At 43.2% G+C, this 17,681-nt stretch overlaps 1 non-coding gene across 1 annotated transcript; it reads right to left on the bottom strand.

Annotated features, from left to right (window-relative positions):
- Positions 1–889: 889 nt before the first annotated feature.
- Positions 890–996, bottom strand: LOC141644462 (small nucleolar RNA R71). Its single transcript, XR_012544078.1, has one exon. It is a non-coding gene; the product is annotated as a small nucleolar RNA R71 (small nucleolar RNA).
- Between the last annotated feature and the right edge of the window lie 16,685 nt (positions 997–17,681).

Below are 17,681 nucleotides of genomic sequence, written 5' to 3'. Positions count from 1 at the left end.
ACCCCTAGACACCACTAGTTACAATAGAATCTTCATTTCAATACCCGTCCCTTGGGATCCGACCTTTACTTGCCTCTTTACTAATTGTAGAGTTGTTTGTGAAGTATAAATTGTGTTTTGTATCGACCATTGACCAACGACCACATATGCTTAATTGTGAACACCAAATGGCTCCGATCAAAAATGGCGCCGTTGCCGGGGACGGTGTTTAATTGATTTAAGATTTCTTTTATTGTTTTTAGCTGTGTCTTTTTCACCTTGGGGAAGTAAGACTCCTCAAGGTTTGTTCTAATTGTTTTCTAGTTGTTTGATATTTTGCATGTCTAGAAGGTTACAAAGAGATTTGTTACCTTTTGACCGTGAAATCGAAAGAACCTTGACGAATAATAGGAGACTTGTTAGGAGGAATTTGGGAGGTGTTGGTGAAGTTGTTCAACCCACTAGTGAGTTTGTCAATCCTTTCGCAATAGAAGGAGAAGAGAACCCATTAAACAATACCACACAAAATCCACCTACAATGCCTAAATTCTCGTCACACTCTATACCCACCGAGGAGGATTTACCAAATGGTACTCCTACCCCACAACATCTTACCGGAAACTTTATTGCCAAGTCCGCCTTCATCCAACTAGTTGAGAGGAGCCAATTCGGGGGAATGCCTAGTGAGGACCCTCATTCTCATATGGAAACATTTTGTGATTATTGTGAAGCTATCTCTCAAACGGGCATGACTCAAGACCAAATAAGATGGGTTTTATTTCCTTTTTCGTTAATCGGCACCGCAAAGCAATGGTTGAAGGGCCTTGATAAGGCCACCCTTGGAATAGATTCTTGGAAGAAGCTAGCTCTAGCTTTCTACAAAAAATTCTACCCACCGGAGAAGACCAACATGCTAAGAGCTCAAATTACGGGTTTTAAGCAAAGGGATGAAGAATCTTTGTACGAAGCTTGGGAGCGGTTCAAGGGTATTTGTCGCTCATGTCCTCACCATGGACTTAGCGAATGGTTTTTAGTGCAACAATTTTGGAATGGTTTATATGAAGATTCAAGGAACATTCTCAATATGGGATCAAATGGAATGTTCACCGAAGTTGATGACAATCAAACATGGAACAAGATTGAGGAAATGGCGGTCCATAGTTCGCAATATAGTAGGCCTCGCAAGGCTACTAGAGGAGGAAAGTATGAAGTGGACACCGTTACTCAATTGGGTGCTCAACTTAGTGCTCACATCGACACAATCAACTTGAAGTTTGAACAAGCTATGGCTAGACTTGAGGAAAGCTCAAAATCATCAAAGCATCATGTCAATGCCATGACGGCATCCTCATCAATCCCAAGCGGGATATGTGAGAATTGTGGAACCTTGGGTCATGACTCAAGTGAATGTAGGGGAACAACCGAGCAAGTCAATGCTTTCCAAGCTTACAAAAGTGGTACCCCTTATTCAAATTTTTACAATGAAAACACCAAGTTCCATCCAAATCTCTCATACAAAAGCCAAAATGTCCAAAACCCTCAAACAACATACACTCCACCACCCATGAGAAATCAAAATCAAAGACCCTTTTTCAATCAAAACCAAGGCTACCAAAATCAAAATCCACACAATCACCACAATGACCAAAGTTTTGATGTCCAAAAAGCGGTCCTTCAAATGCAAAAAAATCAACAAGAATTTTTCACCCAAATGCAAAAAGATAGCCAAGCAAAAGACACCACCATCAACAACATTCTAGCTCACACCAAGATGTTGGAAACACAATTGACCCAACTAGCATCTTCAAACTCACAAAGACAAAAGGGGCAATTACCACCTCAAGGTAATCCCCTAGACATGAAACGGTTAGTGCCATTCACTTGAGAAGTGGTACAAGATATGAAGCACCGAAGAAGCAAGTTGAGGATGAAGTTGTGAGAGCTAGTGAGAATGAAGTTGTGGTGCAAGGTCCCAAGGAAGGGGAATCATCAAAAGAAGAAAGTTCAAAGAAAAATGAAGACAAAGCCAAAGAAAAGGAGCCCATTGTGATTAGACTTCCTTTTCCAAGTCGTCAAGCCAAGCCTAAATTTGATGATCAACTTGGAAAGTTCATGGAAATTGTGAAGAACTTAGAAGTCTCAATTCCTTTCACGGAATTAATCAATCACGTTCCGGCCTATGCAAAGTACATGAAAGATATCCTCACAAAGAAGAAGTCAATCCGGAAACTTGAGACTATCGCCTTCACTAAGGTGAGTAGTGCAATTCTTCAAGGGAGTTCACCTCCAAAGTTAAAGGATCCGGGAAGCTTCTCAATACCGTGTACCATTGGCGACACAACGATCAACAAAGCCTTATGTGATCTAGGGGCTAGTGTGAGTGTCATGCCGTACTCGGTAAGTAAAAGGTTGGGAATGGGAGAGTTTAAATGTACCAATATCACTCTTCAAATGGCCGATAGATCGACGAAGACACCGCTAGGGATATGGGAAGATGTCCCCGTGCGAATTGGGAAGTTTTTCATCCCGGTGGACTTTGTCATAGTTGATATGGAGGAAGATTCCAACATTCCAATCATCTTAGGAAGACCTTTCCTACACACCGCGGGTGCGGTGATTGATGTGAAACATGGAGAACTCACTCTAGAAGTGGGAGATGAAAGCATAACTTTTAATCTTGACAAGACCATGAGAGCTCCTCGTTTGCATGAGCCATGTTTCATGATTGATCATTATAGCCGAAAAGATGAAAAGAAGAAATCGGAACTCCAATGGAGGAAGAAAGTTGAAGATGCTCCATTCAAAGAGCAAGTGAATTGTGAAAAGGAGAGCTTGCAAAGCTCATCAAAATCAACCAAGGAAGAAGATGATGGCCTCATTGGCCAAGAGAAGAAATTGGGAGAGTTGTCTCCATCCAAGCAAGAGATTTTCAATGATCAACTCAATGAAGTTTGTGGTCTTTGGGACGATGAATTTGAAGGGATCTTTAATCCCTACATTGGGCATGCCATCGATCATGATCAACAACAAGGGCCACGGTCTATTGAGGACCTCTACCACAACAATGAACAAGCTTTTAATTATTTCTTCGAGGTGTTGAGCAACATCAACAACACCTTGAACATGCCTCCTTGACATCTCATCAAGAATGAGAGTTTGGTGGAGTCCTCCCTAAACCACCACTTGTAAATATTTCTAACTCCCTAACTTACATTCAATTTTTGTATTGCATTTTTTGTCATTTTTGGATTTATTTACTTTGATCAAAATAATGGTCATGAAAAGAGAGAAGTGAGGGAGGGACTAATGATTTTAATTGATGTGTAGTGCTTTACCTTAGTGTGGGGATGGCAATTGCCTAGGCTATTCATGCCTTAGTAGTGCCCCCACAATGAAGAACACAAGATTTGAAAGAAAGAAAGAAAGAATGATAAGGGAATGCGTTGGTGCACGGATGGAACTGAATCCGTGTACACAAGGACCAATCCGAGTGGATTCCTGAGAATCCGCCCGTCTGCAGAGGATCCGAGCGTCCTGCTGAGAAGACGCCCGTCTTGGGCTGAGCTGAAAACTGCAAATTCTTGGCTGTTGAAGAATCCGAGCGGATTTCTGGAAAGACGCCCGTCTCACAGAATCCGTCCGTCTTGTGGACAATCCGCCCGTCTTGCAGCTGAAGAAAAACAAAGAAAAATCTCTGGACAAGAATCCGTCCGTCCTGCACGAAATCCGCCCGTCTCATCTCAGAAGAATCCGAGCGGATTCCCCAGAATCCGCCCGTCTCTAGGCTGGATTTTTGAAAATTTGAAGCTGAAGAATCCGAGCGGATTGCGCCTAATCCGCACGGATTGTCCCTGCGTCCTAATATTGTCGAGTTCTTTAAATACCCACCCCACCCCACCTTCATTCATTCATTCATTCATTCACTCATAAACACTACCCATAACATCAAAACCCTCATCCTCTCCATCTCAAAAACAAAAACCCTCAACAAAACTCACCAAAATCAAATCAAACCATCTTTCAAATAACAAATCAATCACTCCATCTTCATTAACAATCAAAACCAAGCACAAAATCTTCACCTTTGAATTGATTTTTGTTCTCACAAAGGCAAAGCCTTTTACCTTCAAAATCGATTTGGGCATTCTACAAATTGAAGATTTTTGATCTTTTTCTTGGTTAGCTCATCAAATGGCAAGAACAAAGGGAGCAACAAAAGCAAAAGCAAAGGCACCAAAGACTACAACTCTCTCTCAAAGGCAAAAAGCTCTACAAATGAAGAAGGTTTTGGCAATGGTGGTATCAACACCAAGCTTGGAAGTGCAACCACCTCAACAAATTTCTATGGAAGCATCACCCTCTACTCCGGTAATTAATCAACTCTTGCATTACCCGGAGGTAACATTCATTTCCGATTCCCATAGAAATACATTTGTCAAGTTTGCTATGAAACAAATTCAATCCACCAAATTCATATGCCAAGATGCTTTAGAGAAGTTGGGTGTTCTTGAACAAACAAGAGTCTTTTTCAATGCCATGGGTTTAAAGAAATTGTTTGAAATGAAGGAAGTAACATACCCCTCCCTTGTCTTGGAATTCTTAAGTTCTTTAAAAGTGACAAAAGTTGAGAATAGGAAAATATTGAGTTTCGTCTAGCTAACACTAGTAGACGCATTACCTTTCCTAATTGGGTGCAATTTTGGGTCTTAGCGATGAACATAAATTTTATAAGCAATATGGGAAGTATGATCCCGAGCCTCTTTGGGAGGCAATCTCCGGGAAGAAATTTGAAGATTTTAAAGCTTGTCGTGCTCTTTTGGTCCATCATCCGGGCATAAGAATATGGCACAAAGTTGTCGGAAATACCATAATTGCTAGGAAAGACACCAATCATTTCACGGGACTCGATTTTATTCTCCTTGAATCAACTTTGAATATTGGAAGAATTCACACCAAGCCTTACAATTCTTTGAGGCTATTGGTTGATAGATGGCTCCATGTAGATAGTGGGAAGAAGGGTCAAACCGTAATTGTTAATGGCGGCCTTGTCACGGTCCTAGCCAAACACTTTGATCCTAATTTCAATAAGGATAGCAAGTACAAGGCTAAGGATGGTGGCCATCTTATTGATATGTCCACCTTGATTAACAAGTTTAAGTGGGTTGCTCACAATCCCCTTGATACCAAGTATGGGTGGCTTACAAGTGAGGCTCGATCATTCACTCTACCCGCAAAGATTTGCCGTCTTAGTGTCCACCGGACCAACTATTTACTTCCCCTATCCAAGGAAGCCGAGTACATCATTCAACAACAAAAGGGTGATCATGAAACTCCCTCCTCTTCCATTGTTATACCACCTTACCCCTATGATTATGAAGAGTTCAAACCGCAAGGAGTTGAAATTGGAAAAGATTATGTCACTCTTCTAATGCAAGCCATGCACAAGCAAGCTTATGAAGATCGGAAGAATGCTTATTTGGCTCAATATCCTCCCCTCCTACATCTAGCTAGGCAAGGACTCCTTGATCCATCTTGTCCTTTGCCTAGTTGGGCGGATAGAGAAGCCTTATTTCCGGGTGCATCAAGGGACGTGGTGGAAGGCAATGAGGTTGTTGGAAATGATGAGGAATTTGATGATAACATTGAGGAAGAAGCAAGTGGAGATAAAGAAAGAGATGGTGAAGATGGTGAAGATAATGATGAAGAAGATAGTGATGAGGAAAGCAAAGAAGAAAGTGCCAAGGAAAGTGGCAATGTGACCACTTCTCATGAGGGAAGTGATGGTGATAGTAGCATGATGGAAGACTAGCCTTGGAGATTCCTACTCTCCCACGGTTTGTCTATATCTCTTTGTATTTTATTTCATTTTGATCATTGTTGGTTTAGTCCTAGCAACATCAAAGGACTCACACCTCGGTTCCTTTGAGGTGTTCTTTATTGTTCCCACTTTTGTAAAATCCAAAATGACAATCTAGTTTCATGCATAGCATAGCATGTGCATGAACTCCCCCATGCTTTGACATTAGCAATAGTGTCTTACTTGGTTTGGGGAAGTTAATGCATACGCAACGGGAGGTAATTTAAATTATCCTCTCCGTCATAACAAAAACCATGCATCATGTAGTATAGCTTAGTGTAGAATTGCATTTAGTATAGAAATCATGCATCATTCTTGCATAATTTCCATCATTTTGGCCATTGAGGACAATGCCTATATTAGTGTGGGGATGGGAATTCTAACACTTAACTTTTATTCAAAAATCATAAAAATTTGAAAAAAATTGAAAAAAAACCAAAAACTAGTTCATTTCCCTTGTATATATTGTCTTGTATATATTGTGTTTGTTTTATCCTTGTTCACTTTGATTGACTACGCCACATCCGAGACATGAGGATATTGAAGACCGCATGGTATGATCTTTCCAATCTCCTTTTTCCTCTTTATGTTAATGACTATGTGGCTTTATTTTGATTGATGCGGTAAAAACAATGTGAACTTAGGATTGCATTTAGTTTATATGTCATATTAGTTGGTAGAATCATATGCATTAGGATGTTTATATGCTAAATTGCATCATGGCATGTAGTTGCATGTTAGAAAATTTTGCGAAACCATCTATTTGGGAAGCTTGACAAGTGTATATAGGCCCTAGTAGATGCTTTTTCTTCTTAAGACTTTGCTTGTTAGAATACTTGTAAAACACCCTAGGATGTGTCATGCTAGTATCCTTTGACCCATGGTTTAAGGCCGAGTCAAGAGTACCTTGTGGTGTGATAACTCCTTGGCTACCGTTTATTCCAAGGTGACCCTTGAAACCATGCATACATCCATCATCCATGTTCTACCACATTTTTGTCATCAAAGGGAATGGGCACAAAAAGAAATCAATTTGAGTTCAATGAAATGAAAAGTGAAAGAAAGTTTGCAAAAATGCATCAAATGAAAAGAGGAGCAAAAATAGAACTCCTAAAAGCTTCAAATACAAGGCACCCTCGTTACTAATTGGGGTGACTTTGAAAATGTTCAAAAAGAAATGCAAAAAAATTGTCAAGTATTGAAAAGCCAAAAATCAAAAAGAAATGGCAAAGAAAGTGTTCTCAAAAAGTCAAATGCCAAAGAAATTTGGGGGGGAAAACAAAAACAAAAGCAAACTCCCAAAGTGAAACTCAAATATCTATTGATCCCTTTATCCATCGTATCCATTTTTGTGCATGGTAGAGAGGGGACGACCCTTCTTCTTGTCTAGGCAAGAGGGGGAATTCCGCGATCCTCCAGTGTTTCTAACACCATAGGGAGTCTACTCTTGACAAAAGCATTTAACGATTGAGGACAAAGGTACCCTAGCTTGACACCTTTTGGAGGTGATTTATTGGTATCCTTCTAGGCTTAGTAGTTTGAACAAATTGCATCTATGAAGGATTGTGTACCCTTGAATTGCTTCCCTTGTAGATAATTTCCGCCACTTAGATGAGGAAAGTGGCTATTCTTTTTGTAGATGCATCCATTATGTGTTTTTGTGTGCTTAATGTTTGGATGTGTCGCCATTTTGGCAAGACCCACCTTGCCTTGCAAGAAGGCATCCTACCTCATGGTTGTCTTGTTGTGAGTTGAAGGGGCGGAGTGAGACCCGCTAATTGTCTCATATCGGCTATTATTATTAGGTTAGGTTAGTATTGGTCCTAGTCTTAGTCACCTCTTTACTCGGGACGAGCAAAGGTTCGGTTTGGGAATATTTGATGCGACCATAATTGGCGCATATTTAGCCCCCGAATTACCATTGTTTCCATGCTTTTTAGTGCCTATTTGGGTCATTTCTTATCTTTAGTTCTTTGTTTTTCATATTCTTTGAGATTTTGATCCCTTGGTAGGAAAGGAGTAAGAATCTTGCATTTTCATGGCAAAACAAGGCTAAATTGATCATATTAAATGACCAAGCATCAAGGAGAGACAAGACTAGAAGGCCTTTGTACATAGCATAGTAGAAGAGCATTGTTGAGAAAAGGATCCTTGAGTCCCCAAGGAAATCCCCAAGGAATTCATGAAGAAAAGGGAAGAAAAAGAAGAAGGAAAGTCTGCTTTGAACTACAATCCGAACGGATCAGAGAATCCGCCCGTCCTCGCCCGATCCGAGCGTCCTCACTCACCAGAATCCGCTCGGATTCCCCATGCCCAGTCCGAGCGTCTTGTTCCTTGATCCGCTCGGATCGTCCATCCCATCCGGCCGTCCCGACTCCCGGCCGCACGGATCACAAAGACAAAGACAGCTTTCGTTCTTCAAGCTACGAAATGGAGAAGCCCTTCTCTCGGATAATCCCGGAGGCTCCTTGCTCAACTTAAAAAGTGTAATTACTAGTTTAGCCCTTAGTTAACCCTAATGCATCCTCCCTAATTTTCACTATAAATACCCCATTAGTCTAATTAGAGGAGCATGTTCTTCTTATCAAATATTAGAGTAGTTAATATCAATCAAATCTCTCTTCAATATTGTAATCAAATATTAATCAAGTTTTAATCCAAGTTTTAGTTCTTCAATCTCTCTCTTGTTCTTACTTTATTTTGGGTAATTAGAAGATTATTGGGTTTATTGGGAGATTGACAACCTTCCATTAATCATCAAGTTCTTCTATTATTCTTTGCATTATTATTTTGGAATCATTAGTAGGTATAATCTCTTAATCCCTTTTTAATTATTGCTAATTACTTTCATTTATTCATCATGTTTCATTATGTTAGTATGATTGACAACCTTTCTAGCATGATCAATATGATAATGAGTGAGTAGTCTCGTAGCTAGGGTTTAATGGGTGATTAGGGGAAACCAACATGGGGAATGATTCATGCTTAAATTAATATGCTTTCATATCTTATTTGCTTGCTTGTTTTGATCTTAATACATGCACATGTTATATTTGATGAAATGCTAAGCCTATGAATCCTTGCATTTACTATCATCTTCTATCCTTTCAACTTGACTTGTAAGACATAACCCAACTCGAGTCTTGTTAGATCATGCATGTGTTAAGTAGGGAAGATTAAGTCGACTTGTAGGTGTTGTACAATCCAAGAGATTCGGCTCCGGGACCCAAACTTTCCTAGGATTGTAAGATATAACCCAACTCAATCCATCACAACAATAATTGCTTGCTTATAATTTGAGAACATGTTTGTATGATCATATCCCATGATTCCCCTATGAACCCATGACACCCTAGTGTTTTTAATCAATTGTTTACACCCTTATTTCATCTACCTTGTTAGTTTATTTTCATTGCTATTTTAGTTTAGTGACCTTCTACATCAACCCAATTTGTGACACCCCTAGACACCACTAGTTACAATAGAATCTTCATTTCAATACCCGTCCCTTGGGATCCGACCTTTACTTGCCTCTTTACTAATTGTAGAGTTGTTTGTGAAGTATAAATTGTGTTTTGTATCGACCATTGACCAACGACCACATATGCTTAATTGTGAACACCAAATGGCTCCGATCAGACAGAGGAGGTGGATGGAGTTGATTGGCGATTATGACATGGAAATCATCTACCATGAAGGGAAAGCCAATGTTGTTGCTGATGCTTTGAGTAGGAAGAGTGTACATTCTCTGTGTACAGCTCTATCTTTGATGAGGCTGAGAGATGAGGTAGCGAGGTTTGGGATACATATGATGCAGAAAGGAGACGCCATGGGTGATATGACAGTACATCTTGAGTTTTATGATGACATTCGAGGTAAACAGGTGTTGGATCCTAAGATAGTAGAGTGGAGAGCTGGAGTAGAGAAAGGGACAGTGTCCCGATTTTCTATTCATACAGATGGTAGTTTGTGGTTCGATGGTAGGTGGTGTGTCCCTAATGGTGGGGAATTGAAAAAGACTATCATGACAGAGGCACATTGTACACCATACTCAGTACATCCGGGTGGTGACAAACTGTACAAGGATTTGAAGAAAACGTTTTGGTGGCCTGGGATGAAGAAAGAGACAAACAGTTTGTGTCCCGTTGTTTGACATGCCAAAGAGTTAAAGGGGAACAGCGACGACCACAAGGTAAGATTCAGTCTTTAGAGGTACCTGAGTGGAAGTGGGAATCCATTTCCATGGATTTCATTGTGGGTTTGCCAAAGAGTCAACAAGGTAACAACATTATTTGGGTAATAGTGGATCGACTGACCAAGTCAGCTTACTTTGTTCCAATGAAAGATACATGGACTAAGGCACAATTGGCTATGGCCTATCGAAAGAACGTGCTTAAGTTACATGGAGTCCCTAAGGACATAGTGTCTGATAGAGATGCGAGGTTTATATCGAGATTTTGGAAGGAGTTGCAGGAATCGTTGGGAACAACTTTGAAGATGAGTACAGCATTTCATCCTACGACAGACGGACAGACTGAGAGAACAATCAAGACTCTTGAGGATATGTTGCGAGCTTGTGTGATGGACTTTGGTGGTAGCTTGGAACAGAGGTTGGACTTGATAGAATTTTCTTATAATAACAGCTATCACACTAGTATTGGTATGGCACCGTTTGAGGCTTTGTATGGGAGGAGATGTAGGAGTCCAATCTGTTGGGACGATAGTGCTGAGGCAGTGGTTTTAGGACCAGAGATGGTGCATGAGATGGTGGAACAGATTAAGATGATCAGGGAACGGATGAGAGCAGCTCAAGATAGGCAAAAGAGTTATGCAGATCTACATCGCAGGGACATAGAGTTTCAAGTTGGGGACAAGGTTCTTTTGAAAGTGTCTCCTATGCGTGGGGTTATGAGATTTGGGAAGAAAGGCAAGCTAAGTCAGAAGTTTATAGGGCCTTATGAGATCTTAGAGCGAGTTGGGGAAGTTGCATATCGTCTGGCTTTACCAGCTGCATTAGAGAGAGTGCATAATGTGTTTCATGTATCGCAGCTGCGGAAGTATGTGAGTGACCCGTCACATGTGTTAGAGGCAGAGAGCTTAGAGCTAGATGAGTCCTTATCATATCTTGAGGTGCCTAAGCAGATTCTTGACCGAAAGGTTAGGAAGACTAGGAGTGGTGAGACAGTTTTGCTTAAGATCCTTTGGTTTAACCACGAGACTGAGGAAGCTACATGGGAACCAGAGGAAGCTATGAAAGAGCGTTACCCTTTCCTTTTTTATCAGGTATGTATGGTTACGGGGACGTAACCTTGTTTCTTTTAGGGGGGTAGGAGATGATCGTGACGAGTTTTTAAGAGTTTCATACCCTTTTTGTATGTTGTGTCGGTATGTGTGTCGGGATGAGTTGGGTTAGTAACACGTTTTATGTTGAATTTTGATTTGGTTGTTGAGTCAGGAATGTTATGGGAGTACCTTTGTTTAGTAGTGGTTTGAACTTCGGGGACGAAGTTCCTTTTAAGGAGGGAAGACTGTAATACTCCGTATTTATAAGTCTTGGGGTACTCTATCGAGTAGGCCATACTCTGTCGAGTAAGGGTAAGTTGCGTTTTAGAAAAGTTTCTGACCTGTTGGGTACTCGATCGAGTAACTAGGGTACTCGATCGAGTAAGGGGGTACTCGATCGAGTACCTTAGCTACTCGATCGAGTGTCCGGTTTTACGGGGAGTTTTCTCGTGTTTTGTTAATTATGCGATTAAGGTATATAAGCTTTGTCGTCATTATTCTAAATCACTTTTGCAAAACCTAAATTACTGTTTAAGAGAGAAAGCAAACAAGTTCTTCATCCTAATCACATTATTAGCAATCCCCGGAGTTTGGAAAGTCAGTTCTTAGCGTTGGTTATACCGTTGAGTTCCTTGCGTCAAGGGTAAGATCTATGTACCCTTTTTATTGTCTTTCCTTTATGTTGGTTAAACCCTAATTAGGGGATTTGGGGGTTTATGTGTAGTATGTGATTGGGTAGCATTTATGTGTTGTATGATAGGAGGAGGTTTCATAGAGGAGGCTTTTTGATACAGCAGTAGAGACCGTATGACAGTGTGCTTTCCAGGTAGGATTTCCTACTCAGTATTAGTCCCATAATGGGATATTGGTTGATGTGTTGTGATTGGTTGTTTGATATAATAATTGTATTGTGATTGTGGTTGTGATCGTTATCTATGGTTCGCGAGGCGTGGCCTCGGCTGAGTGAGGTCACTTGCGGGAGTGGCTTCACGCCCTAGTTTCGCCTTCTATGGAACCCGCCACAGAAGGGATGTGCACATTAATGGACAGGGTTATCGCTCACTATGTGGAGCGGGGATTTGGTGGGTACGGCTGCGGTCCCCCATCGCGGCGGGGCTGGTCCAAAGGACGATCGATGATTGAGATGATTGGATCTGGCGTGATTGTGTGTGTATGACAGTTAAGCTGTCTGTTTATCTTATTGTTAATATATATATTGAATTGTGTGATTAGTACTGACCCCGGTCTTATTTTGTAAACCTGCGGTGATCCATTCGGGGATGGTGAGCGGATATTGAGCAGGTATTGAGATGAGTACTGGGATAGCTGGGATTGCCACGACATGATGATAGGAGTCTTCTACTGTAGCTTATTAGTTATTTACGTTTCAGTTAGAACAGTCAGTTTAAGAACATGTATTACACATTTGGTTTGGTTTTTAGAATTGTAACTCTTCGCTAAGTATTTATATTTAAACGTCGTTTCTTCATTGTTTATTTGATTATCATCGCCTCGGGTAACCGAGATGGTAATGTCTTCATACCTGAGTGGTCCTGGTAAGGCACTTGGATTATGGGGGTGTTACAACTTCACCCTAACCGATGTGCCTAAGTTCAAGGGAGTAGAGGAACCACACAACCATATCCGTGCTTTCAAGGACTACATGGCCATTAAAGGGGTCAAACAAGAACTTTTTACCCGGATCTTCCCATCCTCGTTGGAGCCGATTCCTCGCCAATTGTACTACTCCCTTGATCCGAAAAACCTTACTACTTGGGATGAGATCGCAGTTGAGTTTGCCAAACAGTATGCCGACAATGTCGAGATCCAGGCCAATACCCGTACTCTCGAGGTGCTAACACAGAACGACAAAAAAGGGTTCACTGAGTTCCTAACCCGTTGGAGGAGGGTGAGTACTCAATTGGTCAGTAAGCCGAGTGAATCAGCTTTGGTGGAAACGTTTGTCAATAATCTCCGCCCGGTTTATGCCAACCTACTGAGGTATCAGAATATCAAGACCTTCCAAGATCTGCAGATTCTGGGGACGCGTATTGAGGACGACTTCTGAAAGGGTGTCTTAGCCAAGACTACTGGCAGAGGTTACTAGGGATCCACCTCAACCGGATCTCGCCCTTACGGTCAGACGAACAAGATTGATGAGGTCAACCTCGTCGAACCATCTGCGAAGAAAACTGAACGCCCCTAGAGAGTGTTCACCAACATAGGGTCGACTTATGCAAGTGCCCTGAAAAGGCTCTTGGACCAGGGGAAGCTACAATCGATCGGACCCACCCCGGATCCGACCGATGCCAAGAAGTCATGGTTCTGGAACCCCAGTGCCTACTGTCAGTATCATCGAGGGAAGGGACATGATACCGAAAATTGCTTCAAGCTCAAGCACCTCATTCAAGACATGATTGAGAAGGGAGATTTGCCTTTACCCCCACCAACTAAGACGAATCCTTTGGGAATCCATGCTATCTCTGATGATGAGCTGACCCTAGACTCCTCTCACCTCATCCTGCCAATTGACGACGAGGTGAATGCTTTGGAAAAGGATCCTTCAGACGGAGTGTTTGTGTTTAGTGGTGCCACCATGCTCACTATGTTTCAACAAGTTGAAGAGGCCATAGCCAGCCTCTCTGAGAGAATCACCCGACTCGACGACGCCTACCGTCGACTCATCTTCAATCCACCAACACCGCGCCCAAGGGAGAATTCCCCAAGCATTCAAAACTACCCACCCCAGGATGGATTGCTCCCGCGACCATTATGGCATAGACCTCACAAAAATTACCCTCAAAGTAACTACCCTCAAAATAACTACCCCCATAAAAATCACCCTCACAAAAACCATCCTCACAAAAATAGCCCTCACAAGAACTACCCACCGAGGAACACCCCTCCAAGGTATCCTCGAGACTCCGAAATTAACGGCATATGGAGAGATGATGTTGAGGATGTCTATATCATCCCAGGGAAGGAGAAACGGGCGAAGGAAATCAGACATCTCACCCGATCCGGATGTCCCTATCAGAATCCGAACAATCCAACGGTCGTTCCAACAACGAATGACCAAATCGTCCCAGAGGTGGACACTCAACCAAAGGCCCCCGAGAACTCAGTTCTGAAACAGCTCCAGAAAGCGAAAGCCGAAATCTCAATTTGGCAACTGATCGCAACGTCTTTGGAGCATCGACAGGCCTTGCTGCAGGCCTTGGGAAAATTAATCGTGCCCTTCACCTCTTCCCCAGAAGAAATAGTGGCGCACATGACGAGGGATGCCCCTAATCTGAGTAACCCGGTTGTCTTCTCCGACGAGGACATCCCTCCGTTCGGAGCCAATCATAACCTGGCCTTGTATATCACCGTATAGTGCCTCCAGAAAAATATACCCATGGTACTCGTGGATGACGGTTCCGCGGTAAATGTCATTCCTCTTAAGACTGCCTAAAGGCTGGGTATTAAGGAAGCTGACTTGGTCCCAACGAATCAAGGAGTACGCGCCTACGACGGTCCCAATGAATCAAGGAGTATCACTTTGACCGTCGCAACCGGAGCACTAGAAAGACAAACCAGTTTTCAAGTGGTCGACATCGACGCGTCCTTCAACATTCTCCTGGGGCGTCCCTGGATTCACGGCGTCAAGGCGGTCACCTTAACTCTCCACCAAAAGATCAGGGTCCCCTTCAACGAGAAAACGATCATGATTCCCGCTTCCCCGATCAAAGAAGTTATGAGAAAGGGGATGGCCTCCCAAGCCATTGAGGAGGATGACGACGAAATGTGGGGTTTCCAAGCCGTAAACGCCATAACTGATGAATTGACGCCCTCTGATTGTGACCCGTTCACCAACCTCATGGTCAACCGTATTATGATGCGCCAAGGTTATTTCCCGGGTTTACCACTCAACCCACTAAAGGACCCATTACCTCCCTTGAAACAGGCTAAGGTCCCCAACTTTCCCTTTGGGCTGGATACGAACCTACCGACGAAGATATCCGGGAGATGAACCTCCTAATCCGAAAATGCAAGAAACACGGGGTTATCCTCCGTCCCTATCATCTGACTCTCAACGGATACTTTGTCCCCGAGGGAGAGTCTGAGCCCTACCATGGCTTTCCGGAGCCAATCTATGACTCTGTGGTGAAGGCTAGGTACCCGGGAGTGGAAGTCTTCCAGGACTGCTACTTTATCCCCCGACAACATCGAAGCTGCATCAACTAAGTCCAAACTGTCACCATGCCTTGACGGACAAGCTGTCACACTTCTCTTTGGGGAAGATAACGTCAAACACCTCGACTATGAGGACATCATAAACATCGCCCTGAAGGACAATCAATTTGATCCAACCGCATTGATCTCCGATACTGAACCGGAGAAAGCCACCCAAGGCTGGAGGAAGACCGTCAAGTGGACCGATCGCCAAGGCCGCATTCTCAAGATAACAACTGGAGAAGGCCCTATGTTCAAGGAGGGAAGTGAAGAAGGATCTGAGTCTGAGTCTGAGTCGGAGTCAGAGTCTGTCGTAGCTCCTAACGCTCCTGATGTCCCAGTCAAGGTCCCCTTTCCCACTGTTTTATCACAAAGTCGTGACTGATTCAGAGGCCGAGTCTACTAGGGTCACCCCCCTTCCCATGAATGGTGACAACCTGGAGCCTGTTCCAGGGGCCACTTCCTCTGTTGTGTCGCCTCTGACGGACCACGATATGTCTGTCCTTTCCGAGCTTTTCGCTCGTGTCAACTTAATGAACGCTAAGTTTGCTTATGACTTGTCTCATTTTAAATGCAATGCCATTCTGAATGACTATGAGGAATTTGACTTGAGTGACTACCCACCTCACTTAGCCAAAGAACTTGACAAACGGGAAACTAGAACCGCCATCATTGAGGAAACCGAACCTATTAAAGTAGGAACCGACAATACACCTCAAGAACTTAGGATAGGGACAACCCTGGACCCCTCGGAAAGACAACAGTTCATTGACCTCCTCCACGAATACAAGGACGTGTTCGCCTGGTCTTACAGAGATATGCCTGGGATTGATAGAGAAATCGCAGAGCACCGGATACCCATTAAACCCGGGGCTAAACCTGTGAAACAGAAGCTACGCTGGATGCGTCCTGAGTTGGCCCTAAAAATCAAGGAAGAAGTGGACAAACAGTTCAAGGTTGGGTTCATCAAAGTGTCCGAATACTCTGACTGGGTGGCCAACATTGTGCCCGTACCAAAGAAAGACGGAAGAATTCGGGTTTGCGTCGACTTCAGGGATCTGAACAAGGCAAGTCCTAAGGACGACTTCCCTTTGCCACATGTTGACATTCTGGTGGACAACACAGCCGAACATGCTCTCTTATCATTCATGGACGGGTATGCTGGGTACAACCAGGTTAAAATGGCTGAGGAAGACATGCACAAGACTGCGTTCACTACACAGTGGGGTACATATTGCTACACGGTCATGCCTTTCGGTCTCATCAACGACGGGACAACCTATCAAAGAACCGCTACTACTCTCCTACATGACATGATGCACAAGGAGGTAGAGGTATATGTCGATGACATGATTGTCAAATCAAAAGAACGGGACGGCCACATCAATGCCCTCCAGAAATTCTTCGCTCGTCTGCGGAAATACAACATGAGACTAAATCCTCAGAAGTGTGCATTCGGGGTCACCTCCGGAAAACTCTTGGGACATGTCGTCAGCAAAAGAGGCATTGAGATTGATCCAACCAAAATCAAAGCCCTTCAACAAATGCCTCGGCCTAGGAACGAGAAGGAGATTCGGGGATTTATCGGTCAGGTCCAATACATCAGCCGGTTCATTGCCAAGCTCACTATGATTTGTGAACCGATATTCAAAAAGCTTCGTGCCTCCGATCACACTGATTGGGACGACGACTGTCAGAAGACCTTCGACAGGATAAAGGAAATCCTATCCAAACCTCCTGTCCTCATGCCACCTCAGCCGGGGATTCCTCTATCCATATACCTGACTGTTACCAACACGGCCATGGGAGCAATGCTAGCACAAACAGTTGGCAATGAAGAACGAGCCATCTACTACATCGGCAAAAAGTTCATTGAGTACGAGACGAGGTATACCCAACTGGAAAAGACATGCCTTACCCTAGTATGGTCAACAAAAAAGTTGCGGCATTACATGCTTAGCTACACGGTCCACATATACTCCAAGATGGACCCGGTTAAATACATCTTCGAAAAACCCGTACCAAACAGAAGGCTGTCTAGGTGGACACTCATGCTGTCCGAATTTGACCTCAAGTTTGTACCCCTCAAGGTTATCAAGGGAAGAGCAGTTGCCGATTTCCTAGTAGAAAATCCCGTCAAAGAGGATCCTACGACCGACACATGGTCACTTCCTGACGAGGACATCCTTTGTGCCGACTCCGACGCATGGGACCTATACGTCGATGGTGCATCCAATCTGAGAGGCTTCAGGGTAGGAATCCTTCTAATATCACCAGAGGGAGAACATGTTCCGATCTCGGTCAAGCTAGACTTCGCCGTCACCAACAATGCCGTTGAATATGAAGT

Source organism: Silene latifolia, chromosome 2 (genome assembly GCF_048544455.1).
Source record: "Silene latifolia isolate original U9 population chromosome 2, ASM4854445v1, whole genome shotgun sequence".
In the NCBI taxonomy this organism is placed as follows: domain Eukaryota; kingdom Viridiplantae; phylum Streptophyta; class Magnoliopsida; order Caryophyllales; family Caryophyllaceae; genus Silene; species Silene latifolia.
The sequence above is the reverse complement of the archived record's forward strand: the minus strand, read 5'-3'. Positions and strand labels throughout refer to the sequence as shown.